Here is a 13,217-nt window from a genome sequence, read left to right on the forward strand (position 1 = left end):
TAGTTAGGAAGCATAATAGAGGGTTTTGCACTTGAACTAATCGTCCTAGATGGAACAATATATGAGTACCCCATTTATATTGATTGCCTTACCTCTCCCTTACTTGTGCTTCTCTTTCTTGTCTCTTTTATTCTTGTTTACATTACATTTTGTTAACAAAACTATTATTCATATTTCACTTGGTTAAGAAACAATTAAAGTATTTTTATTTCCAACTCACAGTGGATACGGTACACACTCAGTTAGATTTTATTACTCGATAAACACGTGCACTTCCGAGACATACCCAAGGGGCGTTGTCAGTATTCACTAAGGGTTTTAGCTCTCCATGGAGCAAGATATAATCAATAATGAAATTAAAAGTAAAAACATGCAATCTATAGTAAAAGCCCCCTCGGTATTCGTGTTGATGGTCTTGTGGAGTTGCCTCGTTCTCTCCAAAGGTCCCTTTGTCAATCCTAGGGCACACCTCGCCAGATCAGTGCCAATGAAAGCTCCCCAATAACTATCTTCTAAGAGAAATGGGGTGCGAAGCCGTAAATCACTCGAAAAGCCTTACCAAAGCCTCCCTTAAACCTAGCCTCCGGCCTCTCAAAAGTTGGAGAAAAGATGGGAAAAAGGATGGAAGGATCGTCCAAAAATCGGTTGAATCGCGTCTTAAATAGGGCTGCAATCGGGCATCCACACGCCCTGTGGTTTCTCCACACGGGCCTGTGGAATTTCCACACGCCCGTGTGGATTCTCTGGAAATCTGATTTTCAGCCGGCTGTGAACAGTAACTACTACTGTGATCCGCCAAAACACTCCCAATTCCATACTTTTCATCGAGGCAACATAAACGGGCACACGTTTTTGGCATTGATCACAACTCTTTTTCAATCAAAGTCCTCATTGGTGAAGATCTTTCTAAAAATGCACAAGTTGGGATACGCAAATGTGACTACCTTCATGCCCCTCTGATGAGTGCGATCCGCAAGTGCACGGAGTCGTCAAGTAATACCTCTCGTGCGAGCACGAGAGGGTCGTATTCCCTGGGCCCAAGGATCTACCCTTACTTCCTCTTCGCTTATTGTCTAGCCGACAGATTCGAAAGGTTTCTCTAATCTATTAATTTAAATAAGATAACTACAAGTGGAGACTAAAATACGGAGAGGGGTATAAAATCAGGGGAAAGGAACGGTCACGGATGCGGATTCCCTAGGGGCTACTAAAGTGCACAGGATGCTAAGAATGTCATGCAATTGAAGGTTTGGACCTAGAGATTTTCTAGATTAGGTCAACCCGATGGTCACGGCCATTGACCCCTAATCCGGTATAAGTATTGACACAGAATTTCTTCCGATCAAATCCTCATATGATTGCATTAACAAGTGGGGAAATCCATAATTAGAGCCGGAACACAACTTGGTCTAGCCCTAATAGTGGAGGGGTATAGAATGCCCGATGGTCACGGCGTATTCGTACATGAATCCCTTCCAAACTTGGTGTGTCTAGTACAAGGGCGATGGTCACGCTACCAAGTACAACCTAGCAGGTGGTTTACAGAGTTCTCATGTAAGCAACACATCAAATGCACCAAGAATGAATCTCAAAACACAACAATTGCAATAAACAAACTTAAATCATCCAAATACACAAGTTCACCCCAAGGTTCACCGGCATCCGGTGACCTTGGGGTCTACTCGTCCATACAAACAAATCCAAGCAACAAATCCATGCAAACAACTACAAATGGCATAATAAAAACTCCCTCAAACAATGGAAGAAGGAAGACAAGCCAAGCTAGGTGGAAAGGCTTCCACGGATGCCGCAATGGGGGCGGCTTTCCTCGTCGTCTACAAACTCCCAAAGAAGAGATTTGATGAAGATCTAGCCAAATCCGAGCTTCTCCCTTAGATTTCCATTCTGCAAAACATGTAATCTTGCCTCTCAAAGACTGGTGAAAATCGGCTTGAAGAAATCTCCCAAAAACTCCTCCCTTTGCCCTAGAAGAAATCAGTTTCTTATATACCCCGTCAGTCCATGCGGGCTCCATGCGGGCGCATGGAGCCCGTGAAGCTCACAGCCAAATGCCCAAAAACCTGCCGGGTGCTACGATGTGCTCACTACAGTGTTTTGATACAGTACCTAGACTTGAGAATTCCCAGCAAACCTCAAGGGCATCCATGCGGGCGCATGAAGCCCGTGAAACTCCCAGCCAAATGCCCGCAGCAAGAACAATGACCTGCTACAACCCGCTACAGTGCCGCTACAGTGTCGGGACCCCCAAAAATGCCGTTTTTGAGGTCGAATTCATCCGATTTGCATTTTTGAGCATTGTTTGACTTATTTAAGACCTGCAACACCGAAATAACCAATTTAGACATAAAACTGGCATCAATTCGTTAACATGTTCACAAATAATACACGATTAATACATATAAAATACATACATTTAGGCGTTTATCAAATATCCCCACACCTAAGCGTTTGCTTGTCCCCAAGCAAACACACATGAAAGAATAAGGACAAAATGATAAACGGCTAAATGTACGACCTCAAGCTCAAATAGTGAAGAACCCCACAGGCACAGTTGAAATGAATTGAAGAAAATGAGTTGTACAATAACCGACTCAGTAGAGATAGTCATGATTCCTTTAGAGTGCTTTCCCGTGAGTGTGTGTATGCTTCATCCCTCCCTCTCCCCATTCACACCACGTTCAATGACTACCGGTGTTAGAAATGTTAAAGGCACCCTCAATAGTAGGTCAAGAGTTCCTTCGGTCCACATTCGACACTTTAATATCTCAGTGAATGCATGATTGAGTCCAGGAGAACAAATACTTCTCTTTTTTTGTTTTTCATTTCATTTTTTTTTTTCGAGTCCGGCTAACGTAGACTGCACAAAATATTTTATAATCTTTCAGAAGGATGCACATGCTGATTAGGCACAAGAGCCACCCAACCTACTTGATTAAAGTCTACATAGACGCATTCATGCTAAATTAGCAGAGGAATACTGACATAGACTCATTTTTTTTTTTTTTAAGATAACAAATATATACATGTCTCCTGAGCACCTTCATGCAAAAACTTCACTTAGGGATAAAGCAAAATGAACAAAAGGACCAAAAGCTCTTAAAAGACCATTGAGGGATGAATTTACCATTCTAACACTTTAAATCAAAGCAGTGGGTTAGCAAGGTCAAACGAGGTAGAAACACTATGTCAAAAGCCGTGAAGAAAGCACTAGAAAGAAAAAAACACGACTTCCTTATAGCACAAATAACCTTACAACTCATTACTATCATTCATTCAAGCCAGGAGGTTCCTAACAATATATCATAGCTATCACTGGTGAAGTAAGCATGCAAATAACCCATCCCCACACCTAGAATCGTACATTGCCCTCAATGTACACTAATCAGCAGAACATGGTGGAGAATCCATAATAAGTAAATGAAGCATGAAAGGGAAGGGTAAAGAGACTGCCCCAATTGTTTGACGAAGAGTGTTCAGTGAAAGTGCAGTCATTGCCAAAAAAGGGTAAAGGAGAAGAGGCAACAATCCGTGAGAAGTCCTGCAAAAATAAATAAGGCGATCATGACACTGAAGAGAAACAAGGGGAAGGAAAACATGCATAATAGTCAAAGTAAAAGCAGTACAATTTTAGCCGGGAAAGAACCCAAGCTAACAAAACAAGTTCAACCAACAAGCAACAAAATAAAACAAAATACAAAACATAAGCTCAAGTCCAGAAAAAGTCATGCTCCTATGCGGGGTGGTGAGGCAAAGGATGGCACTCCACTTGATGCCGCATCGTGTCGTGACCGTTTTGATAAAACTCGCTTGATCGGCATACCTATACCACAAAAACAAGTGATCAAACCGATATTTTTATGAATACAATCATAGGAGGTAACTAGAACATCATGGAATCAAGGAAAAATTGAAAACACAACAATTTTAATGTGAAGAATGAAAAAATTTCAGCCATTGCTACAGTAACTCACGAAAAAAATTTTGCAAGAGTTTCTCCTACACAGCAAGCTTCCCAAAATTTACAAATGAAGGAAAAACTCTAAGAATTGGGCAACCACCACATCATGACAACCAAATATATCATTCAAGCATCAAAAAAATAGAATGAAAAACACAATGAAACCCAAGTTTGTAGCAAAAACCTAGAATTAGAGCTTGGAGGCTTGAGGTGATGAGATCCGCGAAAAGGTTGATAAAAATTTCGATTAAAACCCAAGAGCAAGTTTGCAAGATGGAGGAGAGGTGATTAGAGAAGAAAAAACTAGAAAAAATGGTGGAGAAATGAAGTAGAGTGAAGGAGAGATGAGAGGAAAACAAGAGGAGAAGAAGGAGAAGAGAGGAAGGGAGACAAAGCTCCCTTTAATGGGCCGCCCAGCCCATGCGGGCATCCATGCGGGCGCATGGCGCCTGCATGGGCTGGGAAAAACCCAGCCTGGGGGTCTCACGGGCGCCCATGCGGGCGCATGGCGCCCGTGAGACCCCCAGCCCGCGCGCGGCCAGTGAGGCCGAGAGCCTCACGGGCGCCCATGCGGGCACATGGCGCCCGTGAGCCTCTCAGCCCACGCACAAGCACCCCGCGAGGGGTTCCATGCGGCCGCAAGGGAGGGCTAGCAGGGCCCCGAACATGCTACAAGCGTCCCATACAGGGCCGTATACAGCCCGTATGGACTCGAAAATTGAAAAATTGGCATGGTTCCTCTTGCAAACTCAATAAAATACGAATTACAACCTCATGAACGCCGAAATAATGATGAAACACAACTAAATGATACTAATTCAAGTCCAAAGCTACACAAGAAAGCCTAAGCATGAGTTGAGCACGACAACAAAAATATGAGAACTTCACGAGCATATGCATTCAACCACAACTAAGAAACTAAAAGAAATACGAAAATTTAAAGACGACGAATTTAAAAACTTGGGTTGCCTCCAAAGAAGCGCTTGTTTAATGTCATTAGCTCGACGTACCTTCATACTTACCTCAGGGTGGATCAAATGGTGGAGACTTACCTCCAAGTCCAGGAGAAGTGTTCCAAGATGGGAAACTAATCGAGAGGCATGAGAAGACACGGAATTTACCCTTCCCCTCGAAGAATAGTCGATCAATTTCCCATGGTGGTGATAATGCACAATTCAACCCCAATTTCTGTTTCTTGTCCTTCTTACACCATATTTTCCGGGTGGTTGATTTTTGTTTATTGCGCGGCCATGGAAATGCCCCCACAAAGCCTACATGCTTTACTTGTGCGGGAGATGAGTTGTTCCCCTTAGATTCGTCGCCATCCACTCCCTCTAAGAATTCATCCAGAGGGTTAATCGCCAAGACCTCCTGCACACAATCAGTAATAATCATATCAGTTTCATCGGTAAAATAGAGGGGATCATCGTGATCCAAGGTGTGTTTCATAGCCACGGGGAGTGTAAAAATGACTTCCTCATCCCCCACTCTCAACGTCATTCTTTCCCCCTTTACATCAATGAGGGCACCGGCGGTGTTAAGAAATGGTCTCCCGAGGATCAATGGAACTTCAACATCATCATCCACATCGAGAATAACAAAATCCATCGGGATAATGAGTTTGTCTACTTTAACAAGCACATCCTCAACAACACCGCGGGGTTTCTTTATAGACCGATCTGCAAGTTGTATTGTCATCCTTGTAGGCCTCATGTCATCTAACCCCAATTTCAAAAATAGCTTGTAGGGCATCACATTGATACTGGCCCCAGAATCTGCTAACGCCTTCTCTTGCATGCCTTCTCCAATCCCACATGGAATGATGAAGCTCTCGGGATCAGTCAACTTCTGAGGGAGCCTCCTCTGAATCATCGCCGAGCAGTTCCGTGGCAATGCAATATTTTCTAATTCCTCCAATTTTCTCTTGTTAGTCAGCAGGTCTTTTATAAATTTGGCATACTTGGGCATTTGGGTTAACGCCTCAACAAGAGGGATATTTATGTGTAACTGCTTGAACACATTCAGGAATTTCTTGAATTGAGCCTCCTCTTTATCTTGCTTTAACCTGGCCGGATAGGGTATGGTCGGCTTGTACTCAGGTACCCTTGGTGTTGGTAGTTGAAGGGTTTCTTCATCTTGTTTTTCTTTTCCCCTTTCAACTAAACTCTCAGACGACATCGGGTCTTCCCGTACGGCTACCCCATCATGCTCAGTACTTGAGCCCTCCTTGGCTCGTGCTTCAACCTGTTTCCCGCTTCTGAGGGTGACGGCCTTCAAATACTCCCTTGGATTATTTTCAGTGTTACTAGGGAGGCTACCCGGTGGGCGCTCTGAATTTGCCCTAGCAAGCTGCCCAACTTGGTTCTCCAATGATTGGATGGAGGCCTGAACATTCCTCAGAACGGTGTTCACTTCAGCGAATTGATTGTTGATGTTCACAAATTTTGCCTCAGTACTGATCATGAATCTCGCTAACACATCTTCGGTGGAGAACTTCTTCTCGGCCTGCTGAGGAAATTGCTGTGGAAGTCCCTGAGGCTGCTGGGGCCGAGGTTGCTGTTGTTGACCCCAAGAAAAATTTGGGTGATTCCTCCACCCCTGATTGTATGTGTTTCCATAGGGATTGCCTGGACCTCGAGGGCCTCCCCCAACATAATCAACTCGCTCTCGACCGGGGGCAACAGAGGCTATTGAGATTGGACACCGAAAAGTAGCATGCCCCGCCCCACAAGTCTCGCATGAGACAAAAGCGCCTCCAATTTGAGCTTGAACACAACATAAACCGATCGAATCTCTTTGTTAGGGGCCTCCACCTTAGCGGCTAGTGCAGTGTTGTTATCTATCTCATAAATTCCAGCTGCCTTAGGTGGTTTCTGTCTAGTAGACTAGTGGCATTCGTTACTCGAAATGTTTTCAATCAACATTTCAGCATCTTCAGGGGTTTTATTACTCAATGACCCCCTCACTGCGAAAAGATCGATGAGTTGTCTAGTTGCATAATTCGGACCATTGCAAAAGCATCCGAATTCTCATCCACGAGGAGAAGCCATGATGGGGGGCACTTGCGTAAGAGATCCTTGAATCTCTCGTGTGCTTCAAAAAGTGTCTCCGAGTCCCCTTGCCGGAATGCAGAAATTTCTTGCCTCAATCTAGCTGCTTTGCTTGGTGGGAAATACCTAGCAAGAAATTTGTCCACCATTTCCTTCCAAGTGGTGATCGACCCCGGTGCCAATGACGTGAGCCACTGATATGCTGCTCCACTTAGACTGAAAGGGAATAATCTCAATCTTTTCGCATCATCAGACACTGAGTTAATCTTGAAGGTGGAACAAATTTGGAGGAAGCGAGACAAATGCGCATGCGGGTCTTCATCAACTAACCCATCAAATTGTACGGAATTTTGGATCATCCAATTGTGCTTGCTTTGATTTCAAAGTTATTAGCCGGCACGGTGGGAGCATGCACACTGAATTCCTCACCAGTAAACTGAGGCCTTTCATAATCGGACAAGGTACGCCTTGGTTCTGCCATGACTGAAGGTTCACTGATCTCAACCCGTGTTCCTTGATGTTCTGAACTCTCAGCCATCTCTCTCAATCTTTGATGCAAGGCTCTCTCAATTTCGTCAACAGGTTCTACTAAATTTGTTTGATTTGCACGTGTCATAAGATGGTACCTCACACAATATTGAGAGCCAATAATCAGGACAAAAACACGAGATAATAAAAACAAAAATAAGAGCAAGTGGAATGGAGATATATGTACAAAAAAAGAAGCGGATGAACAAAAATAAAAAGAAAAATGGCTAAATCGATAAACTCTAAGTTTTTCCGAGTATTCCTTGTGGGTCCCACAACGGCGCCAAAAAAACTTGATGAGTGTGATCCGCAGAGTGCCGAGTCGATCAAAGTACTACCTCTCATGCGAGCACGAGGAGGGTCGTATTCCCCAGGGCCCAAGGATCTACCCTTACTTCCTCTTACGCTATTGTCTAGCCGATGATTCGAAAGGTTTCTCTAATCTATTAATTTAAATAAGATAACTACAAGTGGAGACTAAAAATACGGAGAGGGGTATAAAAATCGGGAAAAGGAACAGTCACGGATCGCGGATTCCCTAGGGGCTACTAAAGTGCAGGATGCTAAGAATGTCATGCAATTGAAGGTTTGGACCTAGAGATTTCCTAGATTAGGTCAACCCAATGGTCACGGCCATTGACCCCTAATCCGGTATAAGTATTGACACAGAATTTCTTCCAATCAAATCCTCATATGATTGCATTAACAAGTGGGGAAATCCCTAATTAGAGCCAGAACACAACTTGGTCTAGCCCTAATAGTGGAGGGGTACAGAATGCCCGATGGTCACGACGTATTCGTACATGAATCCCTTCCAAACTTGGTGTGTCTAGTACAAGGGCGATGGTCACGCTACCAAGTACAACCTAGCGAGTTGGTTTACTGAGTTCTCATGTAAGCAACACATCAAATGCACCAAGAATGAATCTCAAAAACACAACAATTGCAATAAACAAACTTAAATCATCCAAATACACAAGTTCACCCCAAGGTTCACCGCATCCCAGGTGACCTTGGGGTCTACTACATCCATACAAACAAATCCAAGCAACAAATCCATGCAAACAACTACAAATGGCATAATAAAAACTTCCTCAAACAATGGAAGAAGGAAGACAAGCCAAGCTAGGTGGAAAGGCTTCCACGGACGCCGTAATGGGGGCGGCTTCCCTCGTCGTCTACAAACTCCCAAAGAAGAGATCGATTAAGATCTAGCCAAATCCGAGCTTCTCCCTTAGATTTCCCTTCTCCAAAACATGTAATCTTGCCTCTCAAAGAATGGTGAAAATCGGCTTGAAGAACTCTCCCAAAAACTCCTCCCTTTGCCCTAGAAGAAATCAGTTTCTTATATGCCCCGTCAGTCTATGCGGGCTCCATGCGGGCGCATGGAGCCCGTGAAGCTCACAGCCAAATGCCCAAAAACCTGCCGGTGCTACAGTGCTCAGCTACAGTGTTTTTGATACAGTACCTAGACTTGAGAATTCCCAGCAAACCTCACGGGCATCCATGCGGGCGCATGGAGCCCGTGAAACTCCCAGCCAAATGCCCGCAGTAAGAACAATGACCTGCTACAGCCCGCTACAGTGCCGCTACACTGCCGGGACCCCCAAAAATGCCGTTTTTGATGTCGAATTCATCCGATTTGCATTTTTGAGCATTGTTTGACTCATTTAAGACCTGCAACACCGAAATAACCAATTTAGACATAAAACGGGCATCAATTCGTTAACATGTTCACAAATAATACACGATTAATACATATAAAATACATACATTTAGGCGTTTATCACCCTCCAACTCATTGGTGAAGATCTTTCTAAAAATGCACAAGTTGTACTACCTTCATGCCTTGACTACATGGAGGTTGGCACACATTCACGTATCTTAGAGCCACACTTGTGTTTTCATGTTTGTTCCTTCTAAGATTCCACCAAATAGTGCGTTCACGATCTACTTTTGGCTTTTTTTTTAATATTTAGCTTCACAACCCTAAATGCTCAAAAGAACACAAATACACATGTATTAGTGCTTAAACCTGATAAAAGTAATGCTCATCATAAGGAAAGAACACTTCACATTCTTAACACACAAGCACTTATCACTTTTATTCAGAGACTTCTTCTCCAGCGGTGAATCCCTCAAGAGGATGATGATTAGGCATCACCACATGAGCTAAAGGGATCAAGGTTTAATCAGAGACACTAAAGAAGTGAAGTTTGCCCATTCCATGGAGTTCTTGATGTACAATTTAAGAAATCTTTGTAAAAAGGGGAAGTCATGTTTTCTTTCTTGTTTGCATTTATCTTCTACTCTCAATTATGTATGAATTCATTAGGGGCTAACCGTTCCACGATGTCTAGAGATTGTGAACTATATTGTTTCTTATACTTTGACTACTTGTTTCTAATACCTATACAGTTCTAAAGTGTTCTTGTGTTATTTAATGTGTTGCATAACTTGGCATGATTGAGTGGTGTAGTTGATGGTGTAAAACTCAGCATGTGTGGATTATTATAGTTTTGATTACCTAGTGTAGTTGAAAAACTTGGCATGTATGAAGCTCATAGTTTCACTAGTAAAGCCTAGTGTATTTGAGAGCCGTAGATGCAACCGAGATTTTGAGTACCCACAAGGATCTTAGAATGTACCTTGGTAGGCATTAGACTCAGGTTAGTATCTCGAGCACATAATAATCATGCCCAGGTATTGCTCTCTTGTTATCAAAACTCATCCTTAGTCTACTAGGTTCCTCCATCCTTTAGTTCATCTTCTTTGTTTAGTAATTAATCTCTTTATCACCCATTTGGATATCCTAGGCATTAGAGGATCGAGTTAGTACTAGAAGTCTAATCCACATTGTTTAACAATCCTACCCTCTCACGGGGTACCATCGTATTACTTATAATGATCCGTGCACTTGCGGAGAGTATATCAAGTTTTTAGCGCCGTTACCAAGGAGTGGTAACTTTTAGGAAAATTAGGATTCTTGTGATCTAGTTTGTTTTTATTGTTCATTTTTGTGAATATTTGTTTATTTTTTTTATCATTCATTTACCTTTCTATGCAATTCTTAGTCTTGAATTAATCTATTTCCCTCTTGTCTAGTGGGCCATTCATGATCAGTGATCTAGTTTTCAGTGTGGTTTTATGGAGTAGCTACCTACCGTTTGGAGGGGCTATTATTCCCCTATTGATTAAGGGGACAGGAATTCAACTATCATTGAGAGAAGTCAGAATTAGAAGGTGTGATAGGTGATTTCCATGAATAAATGATACAATGGGACCAATTCATAAGCATTGAATTTGGAATTCATCAGGATGATCATGAGCAGCGACAATCAAATAATTGATGGAAAAGATGACACCCTTGGTAGTACAGAGAAACAACAATTATCTATAACGGGAACACAATCTCTTGCAGGATAAAACAACATTAACAGTCAGGTCAACAAAGTTAGTAAGTGCTTAGATTCTTCACCTCCGAAATAAAATGATGTCAAACTAAAGGAATTACCCTAACACTTGGAATATGAGTTCTTGGAGGAAGACTGTAAATTTCCAGTTATCTTCTCCTCAACAATAGAAGCAGGTCAAAAAGAAAGACTAGTAATTATGTTACATGAACACAAAAAGCAATTCCTTGGAGAATTTCAGACATCAAGGGAATTAACCCGTCCTTCTATACACACAAAATTCTAATGGAAGACAACATAAAACTAAGAGTACAACCTCAAAGATGGTTGAATCCTAATATGATGCAGGTGGTTAAAAAGGATGTGAAAAGCTCTTGGATGCTAGGATAATCTATCCAATTTTTGATAGTCCTTGGGCTATCCCTGTTCAAGTGGTACCAAAGAAAGGAGGACTAATTGTGGTGTCCAATAAACACAATTAATTAATTCTGACTCATATTGTGATAGGATGGTGTGTTTGTATTGATTATCAGAAGCTAAATGATGGCATGCCAAGGAACATTTCCCTTGCCTTTCATTGATTAAATACTGGAGCGGCTATCGGGCCATATGTATTACTTATTCCTTAATGGAATGTCAAGATACTTCCAGATTCCTGTGTCACCTAAAGACCAAGAAAAGACAACCTTCACTTGTCCATATGACACATTTGTTTACAGGAAGATGCCCTTTGGATTGTGTAATGCTCCAGCCATGTTCCAATGATTCATGATGTCAATTTTGATGATTTCATTGAAGACATTATAGAAGTCTTCATAGATGATTTCTCAATTTTCGGTGATTCATTTGAGAGATGTTTGCATAATTTGGAAAAAGTGTCATTTTAAGGTGAGAGAAAGAATAGTATTGGGGCACAAGATTTCTGGTGACGAAATTGAGGTGGACAAGGCCAAACTTGAAACAATCAAGAAACTACCTCCAGCAACCTCGACAAAAGATGTTCAAAATTTCTTGGCCATGTTGGTTTTTATAGAAGATTTATTAAAGATTTCTCAAAAATTTCTAAGCCAATGAAAAAACTTCTAAAGAAGGACCCGCAGTTCTTTGCAACAGTCTAGTATTGTGTGGCCACCGATTACAGCTCAGAGTTTTGAGCTCAAGCAAAGGTTCATCCAGATGTTACAGTAGTCAGCACAGTTTAATGGTTTGGCATATGAGGATTTGAATAACCACATAGAGAATTTTCTTGACACCACTAATGAGTTGATCGACACTTACAAAGCTCTCATTTACATGGACAGTGGGGGGTTAACATTAAGAGTTAAAGATGACAAGTTGACATATCGCCTCGCCGAAGCCATGCGACACTCTCTTGATTTTGATGATACTTTGTATTTTCTTGACACCACTAATGACTTGATTGATGATGATTATGTGTATGAAATGTTGTGTCCAGACCCATTGGAAAGGGTGACTAGATCAAGAGGTGAAGGATGAATGAGTTTTATCACTTATTCTAGAGGACAAGGTGCAACCTACCCCAAGAGTCATGAAGAGGATGATCCAAAAGCTTAAGAGATCAAGGAGATGTCACAAGAAATGCCCCAATGCTACTGGGGATGAGCATTCAAGTAGTAAGGATGATGAACCCTTGTGTGGTAACAAACTCGACAACTCCCCATCTACCCTGCAAAAATTGTGTTCATCGTGCTTTCAATTTGTAGGTAAGAGAGAAACTTTCATTCATGAACCCCCGTGAGGTAAGACAGGTATGTCAAGCTTAATGACATTAAACAAGTGCTTCTTTGGATGCAACCCAGGCCTTTACTATTTTTTCTAGGTCTTAGTTTAGTTCTTGCATGAATAAGAGCTTTAGAGTTGGTGTCTTAATCTTTACATGCTATTCCTTTGTTTTTTTTCTCATAGATTGTTGGTGTTTTATTGTACTTTATTGTTATTGGCAAAGTTTTATGTCATTTGAGTATGTTTCCATGATTCTCTAGATTATTTTTCAATGTATATATAGTCTTTGTGTATGAATATCTGTTGCAGAAATTATTCTGCAGAGTTGTAATTTTTCTGAGTCATCTAGAGAAGACACATGGCCATATGGAAATTTCACATGGGCATGTGTTTCAATTCGAGCCTCAACTTCTCCATCCCAGAAGACACAAGAGTGTGTAAACACCTATGTGAGCGACCTTGTGAAGGTCACACACCCGTGGGTAATTTCCACATGGGCGTGTG

The 13,217-nt window shown here is 41.9% G+C and overlaps 1 non-coding gene across 1 annotated transcript; it reads left to right on the forward strand.

Annotated features, from left to right (window-relative positions):
- Positions 1-7,022: 7,022 nt before the first annotated feature.
- Positions 7,023-7,130, forward strand: LOC120252616. Its single transcript, XR_005534073.1, has one exon. It is a non-coding gene; the product is annotated as a small nucleolar RNA R71 (small nucleolar RNA).
- The last annotated feature ends 6,087 nt before the right edge of the window (positions 7,131-13,217 follow it).

Source organism: Dioscorea cayenensis, chromosome 21, assembly GCF_009730915.1.
Source record: "Dioscorea cayenensis subsp. rotundata cultivar TDr96_F1 chromosome 21, TDr96_F1_v2_PseudoChromosome.rev07_lg8_w22 25.fasta, whole genome shotgun sequence".
Lineage (NCBI taxonomy): Eukaryota > Viridiplantae > Streptophyta > Magnoliopsida > Dioscoreales > Dioscoreaceae > Dioscorea > Dioscorea cayenensis.